The following is a 22,629-nucleotide window of genomic DNA, read 5'->3' as shown; positions in this document are numbered from 1 at the left end:
TATATATATATATATATATATATATATATTTTCACACATTTGTGTACAGGATCTACTCACTTGGCATACTTGCCGGAACTGGATCTTTGATTGAATGATCAATATAATGTTATACAAAAGAGTATAAGGGCGGGGTAAGACATGGCTGAAGGTCATGGGACCTCATTTAATGTCTGGAGGGTGATGGGCCAGAACAGCAGAGGCCATGACTTCTACAACATTGATGGAGGTCAGTACAGATTTAGAAATGACCTTGCCACCAAGGTAATTTTTCTGCTACCATCAGTCATTGAACAATTTCCCAGGTAGGGAAATCTAGTGATGGCTGCCCTAAATATGTGGTGCTGCTGTGAACAGAGAGTTATACAACAGACATGAAATGTTTTTAATTCAACACAACCTATTAGCGAGATTGGCAACTTAGCGCATTTTGTCAGTAGTGCTTTGGTCTTTTTCAGTACATGAACATAATTTAACTCAAAGAAGCTGTCTATATCTTCTGAATCAAATAGCCCTAAAAATCTTTTAGAATTAAATTACAATAAATCAGGATCAAAAAGAAAGAGAAAAATTACAATGTAACAGTCAGTGACTATATGTTCACAGAGAGATTAAAAAGCAAATGTCATCACAATCAACACACATGGATAGATATGTGCAGCTATAGTGCTACTGCCAAGAAGTAGATGTCCTTGTAGATAATATGGAGAGAAAATAAGCTGTAATAGTCGCTGTCACGCAGAACAAATATTCTCCCAGACAGTGATGTCACTTGTCATTCTGCAGTACCACGGTTAGTAATTAGATCTCCTTGAGGTCATTAAATGGAGACTGAGGGTTGCTTAACTTCTAGTCATAAATAGATATTGTTACAGACTTCAATCACTGCCATCAACTGCATGGTCTTACAGACTTTGGGTGCGCCAGCCATCGGCCTAGGATTCGCGTATGCGCATGGGTTTTTGGTATCAGTGGCTGGGGAGCCTCAGCCCTCCTTTGCGTACAATGGCAGTCTGTGATCTGGTTTCCATCTGTCCTTGAGTGTTAGCATCATGGAACGTGTCAATCTTTCCTCTCAAATGGAGCAGTTACCACCTTCAGTAAACCACTCTTCTCCTTTCTGTCCAATGTGTGTTTTTTGTAATGGAAGATATATTCACTCCATAATACATTTCTGTGGGAAGCACCGCTGACACGTAGCACTGCTTGGAACCTGTCATTTTTTCGGGGGACATCTCTGCGCGGCATATGTAATAGCAGAAACTGGAAGTCTGAAGAGACTGTTCTATGTTATAATACGTAGAAGACTAATTGAACTTTCAGATTTTCATTATAAACGTTCTAGCTCTTTGGACTTCATGTCTTTGGTATCTTTTTCATACGTTGTCCCTCATGGGAAGTAAAACATCATTTCTGATTAAACAATTTCTCACATTGCGCATACTTGTATCGTTTAGCTATGGAAAGTATTCCCTCATCATTCTAAGATCTCCCTGCTAACTAAAGCTTTTTCCCACCTGCAAGGTTTTTCACCAGTGTGCGTCCCCTCATGCAGAGTAAGAATGAATTTACAGCTAAAGCTTCTGTAACATCCAGTGCACTCAAAAGGCTTCTCCCTGTATGCGTTCTTTCATGACTAGTAAGATGGTGCTTACAACTGAACCAATGCCACATTCTGTGCACTGATAAGGTTTTTGTCCTTTATGACAACACTCATGGACAGTAAAATCTCCTTTTATATTAAAGCTTTTCCCACATTCAGGGCACTGAAAGGGCTTCTCACCAGTATGTGTTCACTCATGTTGTCTCAGAGAAACTTTATCACGTAAGCTTTTCCCACATTCACTGCACTGATAAGGTTTCTCACCTATATGTTTTCTCATGATTAATAAGGTGGCTTTTTTCAAAAAAGCTTTTCCCACATTTAGAACAATGATGGGTTTTTTACTCGTCCACTGTGTATTCTTTCGTGTCTAAGTAACTAGAGCTGGCGGTAACTTTTCATACCTTCACTGCACTGATAGGGTTTTTCTCCTGTATGAACCTGCTTATGGACATTCGGATGAACACGAGAACTAAAGCATTTGCTACATTCTGATCACCAATAAGGTTTCGCCCCTGTATGCACTCTCTTGTGGACAGAGTGATATGTTTTCTCACTTGTATGCACTCTTACATGGATAGTAAGTCTTGCCTTATTGTTAAATCCTTTCCCACATTCACTGCATATATTTAGCTTCTCACAGGTGTTTTCTTTTGTGAACAGTGTTGGATCCCAATGGACTGAGACAAAACCATAACCTGTGCCCTGGTTACCAGCAGACTCGACTATGGCAATGCCCTCTAAACCGGTAGCACCCAGAAGAACCTCGAGAAATTACAGCACATCCAAAACACCTCTGCCAGACTCATCCTGGACATTCCCCGCCACAAATATGTCTCCAACCACCTAAGAGACCTCCACTGGCTCTCTATCGAGAAGAGAATTCATGTCAAGCTCCTCGTCCACAATTACAAGGCCCTCCACGATCTAGGAGCCGCCTACCTCAAACACTGCAACACCTTCTACTTCTCCACCAGACCTCTCCGCTCAACAGACACTAGCTACCTTACCCAGCATACGGAAGACCTCGGTTGATTCTTCATCTAACTCGCCGCAAAAACGCAGCCCCTGCACCTCAGGCAGTCACCATTGCTACCCCAATTCAGGAAGGACCTTAAAACCTGGCTCTTCGACTGAAGCTCAGAGGACAACCCCCTTAGCGCCTTGAGACCCTTACTGGTAAGTAGTTGTGCTTTACAACCTCTGATTGATTGACTGATCGCTGCTGGTCTGAAATGTATTACCTAAAAAACAGTCTTTCACCGGTGTGTTTTCTTACATGTCTCTTCAGGTCAGCTTTATCATGAAAGTGTTTCTCACACTCAGTGCAATAGAAGGGTTTCTTGCCTGTGTGGATTCTCTCATGGCTTGAGAGAAAAGACTTTTCCTGGAACCCTTTCCCACATTCTTTGCACGGATTCTCTCATGTGTGTTCTGATGTGAATATCAAGACCTCCTTTCTTGTAGAACCTCTTCCCACACGCAATGCACTGATGTGGGTTTTCACACATATGTGTTTTCTCATGGTTAGTCAGACTGTCTTTCGTACTGAAACTAATGCTGCATTCACAGCACTGGTAGGGCTTCTCACCTGTGTGTGTTCTCTCATGGGCAGAAAGCTGTGTTTTCTGACAGAAGCTTTTCCCACATTCAGAGCACTGGTAGGGTTTGTAACCTGTTAATGTTATTTCATGGAAGGTAAGATGGGCTTTGTAATGAAATTTTCCCCCACAATCGGAGCACTGGAAGGACTTGCCACCTGTATGTAGTCTCTTGTGAATGATAAGTCGGTGTTTCAACCTGAACCTTTTCCCACATTCAGTGCAGTTATATACTTTCTGATTTGAAGGATTGTTTGTCGCTCGTAAGCTCTGTCTGCTATAGATACTGAGCTCTGTCGCCTGCAGATAGTAATCTCTATCCGTTGTGGATGGTAAACTCTGCCAGCTATGAATACAAATCTCTGAAGGCTGTGTACAGTAAGCCCTGTCACCTGGTGGTAGTAATGTCTGTGGATGAGAAGATTGCTGCAGCTTGTTTCTAGTAAACTTCACAGGCAAGTTGTTGCCAGTAAGATCATTTGGCTATGAGTAGTAAGCTCTGTCGTCTCTGAATAGTGAGCTCTGTTACCTCTGGACAGTAAACTCTATTGCCTGTCGATTGTGAATGCTGTAGCCTGTGAATAATAAGGTGTGTCTTCTGTGGCCAGAAGAATTCAGTCGTCTGGGGGTAGTAAGCTCTGAATAGTAAATGTTGCTGCTGTACAGCACTTAACACGTTTAGTGAACTGATATGCTTCCACACTTAAATGTTTCTCTCACATTTAGATAGCTCTCTCTGCCAGATGGGATATTTAACATATTATCCCACCCACACAATTGTTGTGCAGTAGGAATACTGTTACGTAATAGAAGAACAAAATATAAGGCTCCAAAATAGTCCAGTATTGACTGGATTTGTCTGGTATCTGTGACCTGGTTCTCTGATGGATGACTCAGGCTATTTTCTCATTCTGTTTTCTCACTTGGTGAATGGCTTTAGACCACAATAGGTGTCTGGTGTACCGTCACATAGTTTCCATTACATTATTTAGTAGTCTCATTCTCTCGGCTGATTTAACTTGGGCCTCACTGTTGCATATTCTGGTCAAGCTTTAGTTACCTGTTGGTTAAAATAGTTTCTCTGTTAACTTTCTACACGTACAATAGAACAGAAATAGTGTTAAAAAAATCTCATCTTCTGCACCCTAAAGACTGTGTGTGCACAAGCAGAGAATATAAGTTCGAATCACTTTCCTTGTATGGCCAAAGGGGGACTGGGGCTCTGCAGCAATGTGGAGGTAAAGGACTTGAAGCAATAGCAGCTAAGGGTGCACATTGGTCCTGGTAGCACTAATGGTCGATATAGTGGCTTTTCTTAGGTGGTGTATTCAAGGCCACTGGCAGCTTCAAATCAAATTGCAGAACTACTTGTCACGTGCAAACAGCAGCACATCTTTAGGATAGCAGCTCCACACCAAAAATATGCATGAGGCTTTTTTAATGAAAACCTTTTATTAGTTCAGGCATTACCACCATAAAGGAATGGGACTTTGGTGGTCATTACAACCCTGGCGGACCGTGTTAAAGCTGCGGAAATACCGCAAACAGGCCGGCGAAAAAAAAAAAGGGAATTATGACCCTGGCGGAAACCGCCAACAAAGACAGCCACTTTAACACACCGCCCGCCACAGCGGTACAGACAAGCAGCGTGGCGGTCACCGCCAACAGACAGGCGGGAGACAATGTACCGCCCATAGTATTACAACCCGCCAATCCGCCACCTTTTCCGGGGCGGATTCACCATGGATAAAAACACGGCGGAAACAGCTTTTGCAATGGGAAAACGCTCACCTGAACGCATCCCACGAGGAAGGAGGACACCATGGAGCCGGAATTACAAATACTCCCTGCCCTTGTCTTTCTGCTCCTCTACGACCAACAGCTACGTAGGCGCTGAAGACACCGGTGAGTACTGCACCTACGACACAGGGGAGGGGGGAGGCAAAAGTTAGGGGGACACACACCAAGCACCCCCACCCTCGCATATTACAACATACATACCAATGCAGTCACAAAAATCACAGTAACAACCCAAAATCCCCCCGGAAGAATGCAAAGACAATGCGAAATTCGGTCAAACTTTGTAATGTGCCACACATGTCATACAAAAATATAAAGATATATATTAGAAAATCAGTCATAATTATATAAACAATACGAGAAGTAGTGCAGATATGTACACAACAATGTCCGTGCACCAACAGTCCAAAAATGCATGGGCGAGGCTCACAAACGATACCTGACCACAATCGGAGAGAACACTGCCGGGGCATCCGATCGAAATACTACAGGCACCTCAGGGGGAAGGGAAGGGGGGGCACCTCAGCCGGATGAATGGAAAGCCAGATCCACGACGGGGCTCCATGCCCATTGATGTATCCTGGGGAGTGCAAAGCCACAGTCTCACAAGTCTCTACAGTGGGTGGTTTGCCCACTGTGCCATCCTGGGGAGTGCAAAGCCACAGTCTCACAAGTCTCTACAGTGGATGGCTTGCCCACTGTGCCATCCTGGGGAGTGCAAAGCCACAGTCTCACAAGTCTCTACAGTGGGTGGCTTGCCCACTGTGCCATCCTGGGGAGTGCAAAGCCACAGTCTCTACAGTGGGTGGGTTGCCCAGTGTGCCATCCTGGGGAGTGCAAAGCCACAGTCTCTCAAGTCTCTACAGTGGGTGGCTTGCCCACTGTGCCATCCTGGGGAGTGCAAAGCCACAGTCTCTCAAGTCTCTACAGTGGGTGGGTTGCCCAGTGTGCCATCCTGGGGAGTGCAAAGCCACAGTCTCTCAAGTCTCTACAGTGGGTGGCTTGCCCACTGTGCCATCCTGGGGAGTGCAAAGCCACAGTCTCTCAAGTCTCTACAGTGGGTGGGTTGCCCAGTGCGCCATCCTGGGGAGTGCAAAGCCACAGTCTCTCAAGTCGCTACAGTGGGTGGCTTGCCCACTGTGCCATCCTGGGGAGTGCAAAGCCACAGTCTCTCAAGTCTCTACAGTGGGTGGGTTGCCCAGTGTGCAATCCTGGGGAGTGCAAAGCCACAGTCTCTCAAGTCTCTACAGTGGGTGGGTTGCCCAGTGTGCCATCCTGGGGAGTGCAAAGCCACAGTCTCTCAAGTCTCTACAGTGGGTGGCTTGCCCACTGTGCCATCCTGGGGAGTGCAAAGCCACAGTCTCACAAGTAGATGCAGGTCTCTACTGGTACTGGATGGGACTGGTGCCCAGACAGGACGAGTCTCCCCGTGAAAGTTCCTGTCCTGTCACTGTCCCAGCTGCACATGGGATAAGGATGCCTGATGTGGCGGGCTATTCATTCCTACACGGTGCTTGCCCTGTTCAGCGGTGCCTTGCCATGGCGGTCTTTGCCCTGTTCAGCGGGGCTTTGCCATGGCGGTCTTTGCCCTGTTCAGTGGTGCTTTGCCATGGCGGTTCTGATATGGACATTGGTGTGTGGCATGACGTTCTCTACACTGGGCATTGGTGTGTGGCATGACGTTCTCTACACTGGGCATAGGTGTGTGGCATGACGTTCTCTACACTGGGCATTGGTGTGTGGCATGACGTTCCATCATTGCCCAGCGGGACTGTGGCATCCGGGGCCCTCCTGGGCACTGACTCCGGCGGTGGTCTCTGGACCAGTGATGATACTTGAGCCCTCCTGGGCTGTGACTCTGGCGGTGGTCTCCTGACCACTGACGATACTTGGGCCCTCCTGGGCTGTGACTCTGGCGGTGGTCTCTGGACCAGTGACAATACTTGAGCCCTCCTGGGCTGTGACTCTGGCAGTGGTCTCTGGACCAGTGACGATACTTGAGCCCTCCTGGGCTGTGACTCTGGCGGTGGTCTCCTGATCAGTGACGATACTTGGGCCCTTCTGGGCTGTGACTCTGGCGGTGGTCTCTGGACCAGTGACGATACTTGAGCCCTCCTGGGCTGTGACTCTGGCGGTGGTCTCTGGACCAGTGAAGATACTTGAGCCCTCCTGGGCTGTGACTCTGGCGGTGGTCTCCTGACCAGTGACGATACTTGAGCCCTCCTGGGCTGTGACTCTGGCGGTGGTCTCCGGACCAGTGACGATACTTGAGCCCTCCTGGGCTGTAACTCCGGAGGTGGTCTCGTGACCAGTGACGACGGTGCTGGCGGTTGTGTCTGGACCGCCGGAAATGATGGCGCACTTCTCCGCCGTGACACTCACAACAGGCTGGGCAGACTTCCTCTGGCCCTTCCCCACCTTTGGTGGAGTCACAGCAGACTCTCCAATCCTCTTCGAACCCATGTCAGTTGTTGTCCCACCAGGAGTCTTAACACGGTCCCGTCGTCCACTCTCCAATTTTAGAGCCTTTACAGGGGGTGGGCTGCCAGTGCCTTGGCTCCGGGTCCTACTGCCTGCCCTAGTGGCCGGGGCACTCCACAATCCCTGAACACGCACCACTGGTATTGGAGGCTTTTTGGCTGAGGCGCTACGACGGGACTCATGAATTGGAGGAGGGGTGGGGGCAAAAAGGTCAATTTTACAAGAGGGACAGTTTCTGGCGAACACTGGGATCGGTAGCTGGAGGGGGTCTGGGAGTGGAGGAAGAGGAGGTGGTTGTCGGAGGTGTCACTTTAGCTGTTTTGGGTGCAGGTGCAGGTGCAGGTACTGGAGGCTGTTGTGAGGTGGATGGATGTTGGGTGAGTGACTGCCGGCGTTTGTGTACTTTGGGAGGGGGCGTCACAGACACACTGGGAGAGGACACAGGGGACGTGTAAATGGCAGTGGAGGTGGTGAGTGCAGGTGAGCGGCTTGGGGTGCTGGGTGTCCTGGTGCGATTCCTGGTGCCTGTAGATGTGGTGCATGCAGGTGTGTGTGTAGACGAGACTGGGAGGGAGGAGGGAGAAGAGGAGGAGGGGGACACAGTGAAGGCAGTGGATGTTGCTGTGTCTGTATGTTTGTGATGCTTGTGTGAGTGCCTGTGGGATGTGTGGTGCCTATGTTTGCTTGAGCTACTTTTGTGTGTTGACATGTGTGCATGCTGGTCTGTAGGTGTGCTTGGGATGGGCTGGGGTACAGGGGATTGGGTCTGGGTGGAGGAAGTTGGAGGGGGGAGGGTAGACACAGGGACAATGGCTGCCATCAGTGCTGAGGCCAGAGATTGCCGGGTTCGCTGAAGGACAGCCTGACCAGAATGAATGCCCTCCAGGAATGCATTACAGTGTTGCAACTCTCGTTCTACACCCTGGATGGCATTCACATTGGTAGACTGCCCAACAGTGAGTGACCTGAGGAGGTCAATGGCCTCCACACTGAGGGCAGCAGGGGTGACTGGGGCAGGGCCTGAGGTGCCTGGGGCGAAGGTGATGCCCACCCTCCTGGGTGATCGGGCACGGGGCGAACGCTGAGGGACTGCTGGGAGGGCGGTGCTGGTAGGGGAGGTGGCGGCTGTACCTGTAGAAGTGGGGCGCACAGATGGTGCCGCCACCACAAGGGAGCTCCCATCGGCGGACGAGTCTATGTCGCTGGTTGGTGATCCGGTGGCCGACGTGAAGCTCCCCTCGCCCTCCGTCCCACTGGTGCATTCTGAGTCCGTGGTGAGGCCCTCCCTGGCCATGTAGGATGCAGCTCCCTCGTGCTCCGGTGCCACTGTACCTCCGCCTGTTGATGCTGATGTACAAAAGGACAGGGAGAGCAGGAAAAGGGGGGGGGATACAGAAGAAAGATAGTTTTAGTGCATGGCATTCCGCTACCATTGGCGGACAAGACAGACACAGCAGCCCCCTGCATTACGCTGTGCTCCTGCACTCTGCACACGCAATTTCTGGGATATGGCCTACATGGCAATGGTGGACATCTGCGCACATGGATGCCACATGGGCAACTATACCTCGACTTGCCACTCTGCTGAGGAGGGGTAGAGTGCCACATGGCCTACATTACGGAGGGGCCTTGCCTACCTAACTCGCCCTGGCCTAGGGACACCCACAGCCCACCTCCCCCACCTAGACCCCTCCACTGCACGCAAAGTCTGCAGAATGAGGTTGTACTCACCCCCTTGTGTCTGCTGTGATGTCCTCAAGCGCCCATCCAACTCCGAACCTCCTTGGCGATGGCACGCCAGATGTCTCTCTTCTGGTGGGCGCTGACCTACATGACATGCACAAGGGAAGAGAAACAGTCATTACCAACTGCACCGTCAATGTGAGTGGCCCCCTCCCTACTCTGGCCATGTGGCCCATTCATTCCCATGCATTAATGTTCTATGTACTCTGCCCCCTTCCGTCTTCTAACCAGCCCTCTCCACCCAGGCCTAGCCCATACAACGTGCTCCCTGTGTACTAACCTGTTGGACTGGAGGACCGTAGAGTAGCGTGTACTGGGGGAGGACCCCACCCACACGTTTCTCCAACTCCTGTGCAGTGAAGGCAGGGGCCCTTTCCCCAGACGCAGCAGCCATCGGCGCTTCCAGACCGAGGTCACAGCAGCACTTGCAGTGTAGGTCCTCTCCTGTCGAAGGTCAGGTATCTAGTGATTGAACAGATAGAAAATGGCGGTCACGTCCACGACGGTGACGTCCGCGGCGGTGCGCATCATCACCGCCAGCGCACCTGTTCATTGGCTCCTGGGACCCATAGGGTCCAATGTTAACCAATGCTGCATTGCGCCACGGTCTACGACCGCCTACCGCGACGGTGTACAACGCCAGCGCAGTTACCCCACAATCCCATTGTCCCAGTTTAGAGGTCAGGCAGCCGCCATTTCAGGGGCCCACATGGCTTCATTTACTACTGCGTCACACATAGCTAGGCCTACACTCAACACACGTACAGGAAGGGTTTTGTGTCTGGTGTAGTCTTGTGTGTAACTGTGGGTACATACCTGGAGGAATAATGACTGGTTCTTCGCTGTTGTCCTTCATAAGCACCGTAAGCTGGGACATATGAGAAGATGGCGAAATCCTCCGGTGTACCGACCGCTGGTGGACCTGTTGACAATGGAAGAGCGACATGTCATCGTCACCTACCGGTTTGACCGTGCCACAATCCAGGAACTATGTAACCAGTTGGAGCCAGACCTGATGTCACTGATCCGCCATCCGACTGGAATCCCCCCTGACGTGCAGCTGCTGTCAGTGCTCCATTTCCTTGCAAGTGGCTCTTTTCAGACAACAATGGCCATGGCATCAGGGATGTCCCAGCCTATGTTTTCCAACGTCTTGTCCAGAGTGTTGTCTGCCCTGCTGAAACACGTAAGGAGATACATCATTTTCCCTCAGGTGGAGGACTTGCCTACAGTGAAAGGTGACTTCTATGCCCTTGGACATATCCCAAACATCATAGGTGCCATTGATGGGACCCATGTAGCTCTGGTCCCCCCCACAGGAGTGAACAGGTGTACAGGAACAGGAAGAGTTATCATTCCATGAATGTCCAGATGGCCTGTTTGGCAGACCAGTACATCTCGCAGGTAAATGCTATGTTCCCTGGCTCAGTGCATGACGCCTACATCCTGCGGAATAGTAGCATCCCTGATATGATGGGTCAACTCCAGAGGCACCGTGTATGGCTATTGGGGGACTCTGGTTACCCCAACCTTTCGTGGCTATTGACCCCAGTGAGGAATCCCAGGACCAGGGCAGAGGAACGGTACAATGAGGCCCATGGGCGGACTAGGAGGGTGATCGAACGCACCTTCGGCCTCCTGAAGGCCAGGTTCAGGTGCCTCCATATGACAGGTGGATCCCAATTCTACTCACCGAAGAAGGTGTGCGACATCATCATCGCCTGCTCCATGCTCCATAATTTGGCTTTGCGACGCCAGGTGCCTTTTCTGCAGGAGGATGATCCAGATGACGGTGTTGTAGCAGCTGTGGAGTCTGTGGAGCCTGTGGACAGTGATGAGGATGAAGCTGAGGAAGAAGAAAACGACAACAGGGAGTCAATCATACAGCAATATTTCCAGTTAGACACAGGTGAGAACATTTTCATGTTTAACATTACATTGACTTTCACACGTCTACCTCTATCCTGTTCCTCGATTTAAATCACTATTTGTTAAGTGAGTTGTACCCTTCCATTACGGTTTCACAGGTGTGGTTACCTACGTGTCAACAGCTTGCATCCTTCAAAGGCTTGTGATGTGTGACATAGGTATGTTAGCCTTACAATGGTAAAGCCATTATGACACTGTCATTGATAATACAAATGACCAAATCATAGACTGACTCCAGATTGTTTTGTGTTTCAATGGTGTTTATTTAAGTGCTCAAAAATGAAGGGGGGTTGTAAAATGGTGATGGGGGATGGTGGAGGAATGTCCATGGCAGAGTCCAGTATATTAGTCTCACAGGTGCACTGCCCATCTGGGCATAGGAAGTGGAGCTGGGGCAGTTCGAATATGGACAGGGTTACAAAGTGGGACAGTGGGAGGACAATCAGGGTGGTCTCATTTCCTGGCAGGGGTCTTGCCATCTTGCTCTGTCCTGTTCCTGGATCTCAGGGACCGCTTGCGTGGTGGTTGTCCGTCTGCAGGGGGTGGGGTGCTGGTGTGGTGGTCCTGTGGCGGGGCGTCCTGTCCACTAGCGCCGGCGGAGGTGGTGGGCAGTTCATCATCCTGGCTAGTGTCAGGGGCCCCTTGGAGTGCCACGGTGTCCCCCAAGGTCTGCTGTATGTCCTTCAGCACCCCTACGATGGTGCCCAGGGCGGAGCCGATGGTCCTGAGCTCCTCCCTGAACCCCAAATACTGTTCCTCCTGCAGGCGCAGGGTCTCCTGCAACTTGTCCAGGACCGTAGCCATTGTCTCCTGGGAGTGGTGGTATGCTCCCATGATGGAGGAGAGGGCCTTGTGGAGAGTTGGTTCCCTTGGCCTGTCTTCCCTCTGTCGCACAGCAGCCCTCCCAGTTCCCCTGTGTTCCTGTGCCTCCGTCCCCTGGACTGTGTGCCCACTACCACTGCCCCCAGGTCCTTGTTGTTGTTGGGGTGGTGGGTTATCCTGGGTTCCCTGTAGTGGTGAACACACAGCTGATTGACGTGTCCTGGGGACGGAGGTTTGGGCCCGCTGGGTGGGTGCTCTGCTGGTGGTACCAGAGGGTGGAAGGTCGGTGTTGGGCTGTGCCTGTGCAAGGGGAACCGACTGTCCTGAGGCCCACGATGGTCCGGGCTGGTCATCAAGATCCAGTAGGGCAGAGCTGCTGTCGTCACTGTGGGCCTCTTCTGGGGGTGGAGTGGTGTTGTCTGGACCCTCTGGTGTGGTGACGGCCCTTAGGGTTCCTGCAGGGGCATAAGAGCATGATTATTGCATTTGTGTGTGTCATGGTGTGCAATGGGTGGGTGTTTGTGTACCCCAGTGCAAGCATTCCTGTGTGTGGGTTTGTGTGATGATGGTTGGGGGGGTGTTCTGGGTATGTGCAGTGGGCATGCTTTAGTGCTAGGTGTCCATGCTTAGTTGTGTCATGCAGGGCTTGGTGTTGGGATGGGTGGTTGGTGTCATGGTTACATTAGTGAGGAGTTGTAGTGAGAGGGGAGGGGGTGAAGGAGGGGGTGTGTGATAGCATGCAGGTAGGGTGGGGGATATGATAGTTAAGATTTGACTTACCAGTGTCCCATCCTGCACCGACTCCTCCGAGGCCCTCAGGATGCAAGATGGTCAAGACTTGCTCCTCCCATGTTGTTAGTTGTGGGGAAGGAGGTGGGGGTCCGCCGCCAGTCCGCTGCACCGCGATGTTGTGCCTGGAGACCGTTGAACGCACCTTCCCCCGTAGGTCGTTCCACCTCTTCCTGATGTCCTCCCTATTTCTTGGGTGCTGTCCCACGGCGTTCACCCTGTCCCCTATTCTGCGCCATAACTCCATCTTCCTGGCTATTGATGTGTGCTGTACCTGTGAGCCAAATAGCTGTGGCTCTACCCGGACGATTTCCTCCACCATGACCCTGAGCTCCTCCTCGGAGAAGCGGGGTGTCTTTGGCGTGCCATGGGGTGGTGTGGGGTGGTGTATGTGTTGATGAGTGTGGTGAGTGTAGTGGTGTGTGGTGTTTTGTGCGTGGATGTTGTGTGGGTGATGGTGTTGTGTGCCTCTGTGTGATGGGGTTGTCAATTGCTGTGCTGTCTCTCTGGCCTTCTTTCAGAATTTCTGGTCGTAGGGGTTTGTGGGTGATGTGGGTGTGTGTTTTATATAGTATTGAGTGTGTGGGAGTGTTGTTTGTATGTGTATCAGGTGTGTGTATTTTGAATTGTCCAATGTGGCGGTGTTTTGGAGATGTGTGTGTATTTTGAGCGCGGCGGTGTGTACCGCCAATGGAATACCGCGGTTGAAGGACCGCCGCGTCGATTCGTGGGTCGTAATAGCATGGGCGTGTTTCTGTTGGCGTGGAGGTGGAGGGTTTGTTTCCGCCAGTTTATCACAGACCTTTGGTGTGGCGGTGTTGTGTGGGTGTCTGAATTTCGGCGGATTCCGAGATGTGTGTCGTAATAGCTGTGGCGGAATTCCGCGGCCGCAGCGGTGTATTGGCGGTCTTCTGGACGGCGGTAAGCGCCTTTTACCGCCAATGTTGTAATGACCCCCTTTGTTCTTGAAGAATACAATACCAATGGCCCTGATATCCAGAGAGATCTGTCCATGCATGCTCGTCAGGGCCATCCAGTTATTTCCTGGGCAGAAAATCCAATGAACCTTGTTCCACCATACACTGAGTGCAATGACCAGCTCTGGGATTTAACAACCTATGGCTGTTGGAGAAGCCAGTCGAGCCGTCACCAGTGTACACCTTAGACCTCTCCACCTTTGAATAAAGTGTGGGCACTGTGGGTTTGATGGGACAGACATCCTATCAATTTGTAGCGGACTATGGCGCTGCCCAACTCTAAACAATATCTTATTGACAAGAGCAAACCTTAAACCTATGGGAACCTAAGTAATACAACAATCACGAAAAGCAGTGGTTCTAAGTGGTATCATTTATCCTACTATAATAATTTATCTGCAATAATCACTGTTATCAATTAATGTATGGAGTCAATAAAATATCCATTACAACTTTTTACTGCAAGATCAGATAAATGTGGAACTGAAACACTTTTCTGACTGTAATACACAAAATGGTGCTCTTGTCCGTGTATCTACATAGGAAAGACAACTCAGCAAATGAAAACTAGGAGAGGGGAAACATCAAAGCAGTAATGCAAAGTGGTGAATGCAGTATTAGTACCACACTTTATGGAGAAGAGTCACTCATCAGATTGCATCGTTTCGCAAGTGACTGAAGTTGTTCAACCACCACACAGAGGTGGAAATCTTAGATGCACTCCTCAAGGACTAGAAAGCAAATGGTTTCAGTGAACTCCATTTTGAAAAGACTCAATACCGCAGAAGAATGGTGTTGTTTTGTTGCATTACTGAATGAATAACGCAGGGTTGTCCACTTAAATATAAGGTTAACTGGTACCTTATGGCCGCACTGACTGCCCAACAGCAAGGCGTCTGCCCATATCATGGACTCTGAGGATGCTTCAAAGACATGGGCAGGTCAAATGCAGCATATGTCACTGTAAATGGTGAAATTGCTTCGTCAATTTGATTTTATTTTTAAAAATCCTCACTTACCTCTTGAAGAATTCCTGCAGCAGATTGTCACGGATTGTCACGGATCCTTTGCCATGCTCATATCCTTGCTGCAATGATTTGGGCTTACAATTGCCCATGATGAAACGACTCTGACCCTGAAAATGAAGAGGAGATAGTGTTAACATTACCAGTAGGCCACATGTGAACTTTGGGCTATGGGAAAACAGCAAACATGCACTTCTATTGCACAATTTTCAAAGCATGTAATTATCTGGTTGCATTGTACAAACACTCCACACAGACCTTTTACTTTCTAGTGACACACTATGGCTACACATGCACAGAACAATGGCTTTGCCCATGCCTCAGTGCGCCTCAATGCCTTTACCCATGCCTGCAGTGAGCTGAGGCCCAGTTTGCAGGGTGAACAGATGTAACAATCAGTACCATAGAACTTTATCTGCCAGAAAAATGCTCTACACTCAACCTTTTTGAAATGTGGAGCCTTACATTCTGTTTGACTTTCTCTGTGAGGATTTGCATAAATATATTAAGAACCTAATGTCCAATTCATTTTTGCTTTGTGCTGGTAGTATGGACTGGAGGGGCTGCTGTAATTCTTTTTTAAAACCATACATAATGAAAAGGTTGGAAATTTACTCCTGACAAGGGGATGAGTAAACAAGTTTTCGTGGGGAAATAATGGGGTGTATAGAAAGTTAATCTGCAGTCTATTATATGTATATTTGCTCTTACCGAAATGGAATTAACAAACTTTCCTATCAGTATGGTTTCCAGGTCTGCTGCTGGGAATTCTGAAACTACTAAATCTTCACCAATGTAAGGGCACACATCAGCGGGCACCCTTCTGTGACTTCCTTTAACAATCAGGCCTGTCATTTATTTATTTTTATGTTGCTAATGGTGTTTCCCACTTTGATCTTACACTGATTCTCCACATATATATATATATATCAAAAACGATTTACTAAGTGATACCTCATAAAAATGGTATCTAAAATTGCACAACAGTTTAGTAAAACATCTTTATTTCAAGCTGCAAATTATGTCTCCTCATAGATGCTGGTCTAACTACAACTTGTGAGGGAATAAGAGCACTGACACCTAGAGGAAATGAGCTGTATGAATAAAAAAAAAACGCCCTTCATTATGTTATTTGGGACCGCATGAAGTCTTTTTAAAGCCAGCCCAAATATTCCTCCTTTGAGTAGCTTTTTTGTTGTATTTGGCTCTGGACAATGAATGGTTATTCTCTTAAGCCAGATGAGATGTCAAACAATTGTGGCATGTATTTGATTCAGAGATATGGCGTCTTAAAATGTATATCACAGCTGAAATATTGTGTTATATACGCATTTCATTTGTAGGGAATTGTTTTTTTTTAAATACGTTAATGTTGTTGAATTCACTGTGACTTTCTTTACATGTAAGATGAGGTTCTTTTGTGTATAAAGATAGATGCAATTTGACCAATTAGTTGTGAATAATATACAATTTATTGCTAAACATGAGGTCAATGTACTTGTGTATTTATTTGTACAAAGACTGATTGATAACTGATAGGGGCTTGGTATGTTCCTTGTTATATTTTTCTATATGTAAACCAAGCACACCCGCCACGGTGTTCACAGCACCCATCCTCCATATTGTCTGAGGTTCAGAGGAGTCATTTGAAACCGATCAGGTCAGCCTCTTGGATGCTCGTGGTAAGAATTTCACACGTAAACGAATGTGAACACTGGCTGGGAAAAGGCAGATGACTGTGCTAGGTAGCCTTCTGACAGTTCAGGAAAGTAAAGGGTGAGTTTCTGAAAGTTATTTTCCCTCAATATTTACTACAATGTTTAATTAAATTTTTGATAACTATTAAAAAAAGTCTGTTAATAACTTTTGTAGCTAGTCCCATTCCTGAGATGCAGTATTAGGATTTCAATCTGTCTGCTGGGTTTCTACATCTGACAGCTAGGCCACCCACAGAGAAATATTTATTTTGGGTGCTAGTCATTGTGAGAACGTTAACATTACATTTCTGCGTGTCCTACTTGTATATAACATGCACCCTGCCTTGTGGACTACAAGGCCTTTACAAGGTGGCAATAATATTTACATGGGAGGTTCTTACCAGTCTGTCAGAAGGGTTTATTTTGACAGGTCGAACTGCAGCTTTTACACTGCTACAATAGGACTACGCTGGTATGTCTTAAGCCATGCTTTGCACTGCCATCACAGTACATGGCACAATAGTTCCTGCAGTTTACTAGTGACATTAAACAAACAGGCCATGGGATACAGTTTGTACCATATACTAGGGAAGTTACTTATAGGTAAGTTGCATGTGCCAATTAGGAGTATACCACTTTTTTCAAATAAGTAACACAGACCCTTTACCGCTAGTAATCATGGGAAATGTTCATAGAGTTCTAAAAACAGAAAAAACAGGGTTGGGAGACTCAGTCACTCCAGATACTAGCAAAGAAAACCAAGCAGGTGACATGAGCCCAAAAGATGCAGCTGCTGCTGACCTAGCCCTCAGCCACCACCACAGGAACTGGGGGGGTGGAGGCTGATCCAAAAGCTCAAGGACTAGTCCTGCCAAGTACCAGACAACAGGGATTAGACTATTGTACATTAGTGTTGGTGTCTGCATCAATGCACTAAATGTATTACAACTTTTATTAATCCTATAATATGCACAGAGGATATAATGAAACTAAAGCACCTTCACTCTTCAGGTCGCTCTGTGTTGCTGCCCCAGGCAATTACCAGACCAATACCATCAGGCCAACCCAGGCGCCTCACCCTTCAGTCAGCACAGTTTGGGGCCCGGCGGTCCCAGCACTGCCAGAAGACGCTCTCTTGCACAGCCTGCCATTCCCTGGAGAAGCACTTCTGGTTGGTTCAGGAAAGCACTGATCTGATCTTGAGCACAATCAGGGCGGCGGCAGTGTGTGGGGTCAGGGTGAAAGACGTAGCTAAAAAGGATAAAATATTCTGTAACTATTTTGTTGTTCTTTCACCTTCAGTTAACTGCATATAACATGCACAGCTAAATGAAAGATAAATACAAGTAAATGTAGTCAGTAAGAAATGTGTTCTTTCACACTATGAAACCTACAAGGTCACACCCTGTGAATGAGTTGTGGTTATGCAAGTCATTGTTTTAAAATTGTATTACAACTATATATGAGAGACTGTTACAAAAACGGCAAAGTGATTTAGCTTTTAAAACAGGTATTTTCGATATGCGTATTATTAGCAATATGCAAAGATAACTGCATTTAAAGTAAGGCACACACTCTAAATGAAAGATAAAGGCAAATTAAAGTAATCTGTGAGAAACACACTATTTTAAATTATGCAACGTCAATTGGTTAATGAAATCACTGCAGAGGTCTGCCCTCGTGTGTAACTAGAGAGAAAACACATTGAATCATTGCTGGCGCAGAGGGAAATAATGGCTTGTGCATATATAGTGCTATAAGGTTCCAGCCTGTATCTGAGAAACAGTGTGAACATTTAAGTGGTTATTGTACAATTGTATTACACACTGGATAAGTGTCACTCAAAGTGTCAGACATTTGGCAGTAGAATGTCACCCATAAGTACACAGTTGGGCGAGCCGCTGAAAGCTCGAGCCAGGCTACAGTCACGCAACTGGCTCTGGCTCAGCTCAAGATCGTTTTGGACCCGACCCAAAATGAGCTGAGCTTTTGCCGGAGGCAATGTGGCCTAGTGGATACAGCTGCTGACAATGCACCCAGTGAACCAGGTTTGCATTTAGGCTAAGTATTCTGTGATCTTGGCAAATTTCCCACTGCCTAAAAAATAAATGCAGATTGTGTATTTGTGTTTTGTGACGTGCTCTTATGTCAATGGACAAGGTTCATGATTAACAAATGTGAATTCCACATGTCAAAGAGAGTAGCCTCTCACAAATGTAGGGGAAATGTTTAAACAGTAAAAATACAATATCTATATCCCCTGTACATACTACTACGCCTTTAGCTCTCACCTTGAGTAACTTTTGTATCCAACTTGATAATACCAATTACCTACTCTGCACACTACAAACAACACTTATGAGTCATTTTATTCCCTTTCAAACTATTAGTTCAAAGTACATTTCATAAAATTTCTCATACAAGTTTAAATCAATTTTTGCATCATCTTTTGTACAGAAACATTCACAACATTTTGTTACAAAAGGAATCGTATTAGAAATGCATCAAGGTTAAAAAAAAACTAAAAATTTAATTTTGACATATAAACAGAAAAATGTCTATAAACACAAAAATGCTGTAGTGTTTCGGTGGACTCGCTTTTCTATATCACCATCTTTAGGGTATATTTATTATAAGCCTTTCAATTTTTAAAAAAGTGTATTCACTCACAGCGTCCTGTATATTTTTCTTACTTCTCAGATACAGGTGATAGGACCCTCCTATCCTGCCTGGAAAGCCTTGATAATACCATGTTAAAAACAAAGGATAATCAAGGTGGGACCTGAACTGTAGTAGTACATGAAGAGAGGCAGGCGTTGTGTTTATGATTCTGCATGCCAGTTATACTCTGATCTTGTACGTGAACAATTAAACACCTCTGATGTGAGAAAGCAAGAACCATCTAGTGGTTTAATTACATGTGTAAAAAATGAAAATGTTAGATCAATTCCAGCGTTTCTGCTTGACCAAACTGTGTGAGATAGGTAAACACTTTGGGCCTGATTACAACTTTGGAGGAGGTGTTAATCCGTCCCAAATGTGACGGATATACCACCAGCCGTATTACGAGTTCCATAGGATATAATGGACTTGTAATACGGCTGGTGGTATATCCGTCACTTTTGGGACAGATTACCACCTCCTCCAAAGTTGTAATCAGGCCATTTATTTCATGGAGCCTCGTTTTTGTTCATTATCATATATGGGAACATATTCAGATAAGAGAGCTTAGGATGTGTGTTATACAAAACACTTTCAGGTTTGATTTAATAGTCCATAATGGTGCCCCATGTATAGTAAGAATCTAGGCCACATACAGGGTAAACATGACAACTAACTTAACTCTTAGTTCACTAATGGCATGGTCATCAAGGCACAGAAATGCTTCTCGGTGTATGTTTAAAACTTTAAACTCTCACCGCTCTGATAAATTCTGGTGTATTACGGCGGAATGCTTCCACGTAACAAAGAAATACATTTATTCTAATTTTAAGACATCTTATCAAATTCCAATGTGGGCTGTTGCACGATTTACATTCCTAATATATTCCAGGGCTCGGCTCATGCATGGCTACTGGAGTCAGAGCCGGCCCTTTACAGCTCTGGTTTGGCTCCTCCTGTTAATTTGTTGGCTCGCTTACCTGTAATGAGTATACTGAAAGAGTGGAAATGTCACATATTAGCAATCTGAAAAACCTGCCAGCAAAGGAACATCATGTATGAATGCATATTGATAAAGCGCAGGCATTACCCAAGGGTGGTGGAGTGCTTTATAATAGAAATATTATTTACAAAAAAAATATACAGCTGGCCTAAAATGATCAGATACTAACAAAAGTAATTACAAGGTAGAGAATTAGAAAATGGTATATCATTACAAAAAAAAATTACAATCGGAGGAAACAGCGCAGGGAAAGGGCTGTAAGCACCTGATGAGATGGAGGTAGGGTAGATATCATGGCCAAGGAGTGAGCTTCATGCAGGGCCCTGCTCAGCTGCAGGAAGACCCAGAGCAGGGCACTGAGAGTCTGCCCCACACCTTGCAGACAGGAAGTCAGGCACCTAACCCGGAAGTCACCTGGCTCGTGACCTACAGCGGACAGCACAGGCATCCGGAAGTCACCTTCCTCGCGACCCACCCGCGAAGAGAGCAAGCCACACAACCAACCCGGAAGTCACCGTCCTCGCGGCCTTCACCTGACTAGATAGGCGTTCAGGCAAGAGCGTGGGAAGTGATTCCCCTCGGGGCCCAAACCTGGCAGCACGTGAATCCAGCCAGCAGACCCGGAAGTAAGCGTTCTCAAAACCCTGCACCGGACAAGACCGGATGTCAGGCAACACAACCGAAAGTCACATCAGACAGATCGCGGAAGTCCCTGTCCAGGCGGAGCAGGAAAACAGGCAACCCGAGCTTTGCGGAGCCGCGCATGCGCAGCGCGAGGACACGGCACGAGACCGGAAGAGAGGCCCCAGGCCTCACGCCAGCGGGGTCCTGACGGGCGGCCTCAGGGGTCCGGGGGAGGGAGATCCGCCGCCCGCTGGGCCCTTCTCTGAGGCGCCCCACAGCGCTGCTCAGGCGCGAGCACCACAATATTATTAAAGCAGAAGATTCAGAAAAAGTACAGCCTCACGTCAGCTACCTCTTCAGTGAGGGAAATACATCCCACTTCCCTGGGATGTTGGCCTGTGTGGGGCCTCCGGCCCGAGCCCGCCTGTTGGCTTCTGCTGGAGAGCAGCCCACCGGCCTCACGCACTGAGCGTTAGAGGCACGCATTTCCACACCCGACCCCGCGTTACCGCACACACATGCAGTCACTGCTGCAGAGCCCCTCACAGCCTCGATCCCGCACCGGGCCAGTGTGCTTTAAGCAAGCACGAGCTTGGACTCTGTTATCTTCAAACCCAGGTTTGCGGCCGTGCATAGGCAGAATCTCAAAACCAGACAGTGACACCTGTATCCATAATTGTTGCCTCTCTTTTAACTCTTGACATCTGAAACCAAATGGCTGTATTCTTTGTTAACTTTATGATTTTGGAGTCTCTCACTCGTCGGAACCCAGAGTGCTAAAGTTCCAGCAAACTCTTACAAAGTCAGTTTAATTTCATAGCCGTCCTTATCCCACTGAGTTGAAGCACAGAAAGCAGTTGGTGATTGTCTCTGAGGTAAAGAAAGGGGACTCAGTCACCAAGTTAAACCTCTAGTGTCACTCACAGTTGTTGAAATGTCACTCATAATAGCACTGAAATTGTAAAATATTACACAAAGCAATGTGAAACTTTGACAGTTATGGAGGAAGTGCTCTCCTCCTTTGGGGTTCTCATGTCCTTAAAGCCCCGAAGAGGTGGGATTCAGCTTCCCACACACATAGGGCCTGATTAGGAGTTCGGTGGATAGGATAAACCGTCTGCCCGAACATTTGACGCGGAGGGTGCCACCAGACTGGTTACCTCCCTGCCAGGCCCATTACAACTTTCCTGCTAGGCTGACTTGTAGAAACCAAGGTTTCCACCCACCAGCCCAGTGGGAAAGTGGTGCCAGCATTATCGACGGCTCATAATCGAGCCAGTAACAAGGCTGCTGCCAGTACAGTGCACTGGCACCCTCACAAGGGTTTGAGTCTGGGACTGGGAAGTGGTAGTTGGGGGAGGGGGGGGGGGGGGGGGGGTGGCGCGGACAGTAGGAACGGGGACAATGGCTGCCATCAGAGAGGAAGCCAGAGCCTGAAACAATATCTTTTGGGCTGTCAATCCACAGTGGATGCCCTCAGGAGTGCATTGCAATGCTGCATCTGGGATACCAGCCCCTGGATGGCATTCACAATGGTTGACTGCCCAGTAGAGGTAGATCTCAGGAGGTCGATAGTCTCCTCACTCAGGGCAGCAGGGCTCACTGGGGCAGGGCCTGAGGTGCCTGGGGCGAAAGAGATGCCCACCTTCCTGGGTGAGCAGGCACAGGCAACTCAGTGAGGGGCTTCTGGGAGGGCGGTGTAGGTACGGGGTGGTGGCTGTAGCTGGGTTGGTCCCAAAGGTGCCCATCACCACCAGGGAACTTCCATTGGAGGAGGAATCGGTGTCAGTGTTGTCACCTCCTGTCTCCGCCACAATGCTCACCCTCCATCCCACTGGTTCCCTCAGTGTTGGTGGATTCTGCCTCCTGGGCCT

The 22,629-nt window shown here is 48.0% G+C and overlaps 1 protein-coding gene across 11 annotated transcripts in view; it reads right to left on the bottom strand.

Annotated features, from left to right (window-relative positions):
• The window catches only part of LOC138303517 (zinc finger protein 84-like), a 58,477-nt gene extending 37,647 nt beyond the window's left edge, over window positions 1-20,830 (bottom strand). For 4 of the 11 annotated variants that reach the window (XM_069242709.1, XM_069242705.1, XM_069242710.1 and 1 more), the window contains exons 1-3: window positions 20,397-20,654; window positions 17,546-17,718; window positions 14,765-14,880 (exon numbers count right to left, since the gene is read on the bottom strand). The gene's annotated coding sequence lies outside the window, so the exon portion shown is untranslated. Of the gene's footprint in view, window positions 1-14,764; window positions 14,881-17,465; window positions 17,719-20,396 lie in introns of all 11 variants that reach the window. The other 7 variants (XM_069242711.1, XM_069242707.1, XR_011205407.1 and 4 more) reach the window with 6 other exon arrangements.
• Window positions 20,831-22,629: the final 1,799 nt, after the last annotated feature.

This window comes from Pleurodeles waltl, chromosome 7 (assembly GCF_031143425.1).
Source record: "Pleurodeles waltl isolate 20211129_DDA chromosome 7, aPleWal1.hap1.20221129, whole genome shotgun sequence".
In the NCBI taxonomy this organism is placed as follows: domain Eukaryota; kingdom Metazoa; phylum Chordata; class Amphibia; order Caudata; family Salamandridae; genus Pleurodeles; species Pleurodeles waltl.
Note: the sequence above shows the minus strand (reverse complement) of the source record. Positions and strands in the feature narration are given on the sequence as shown.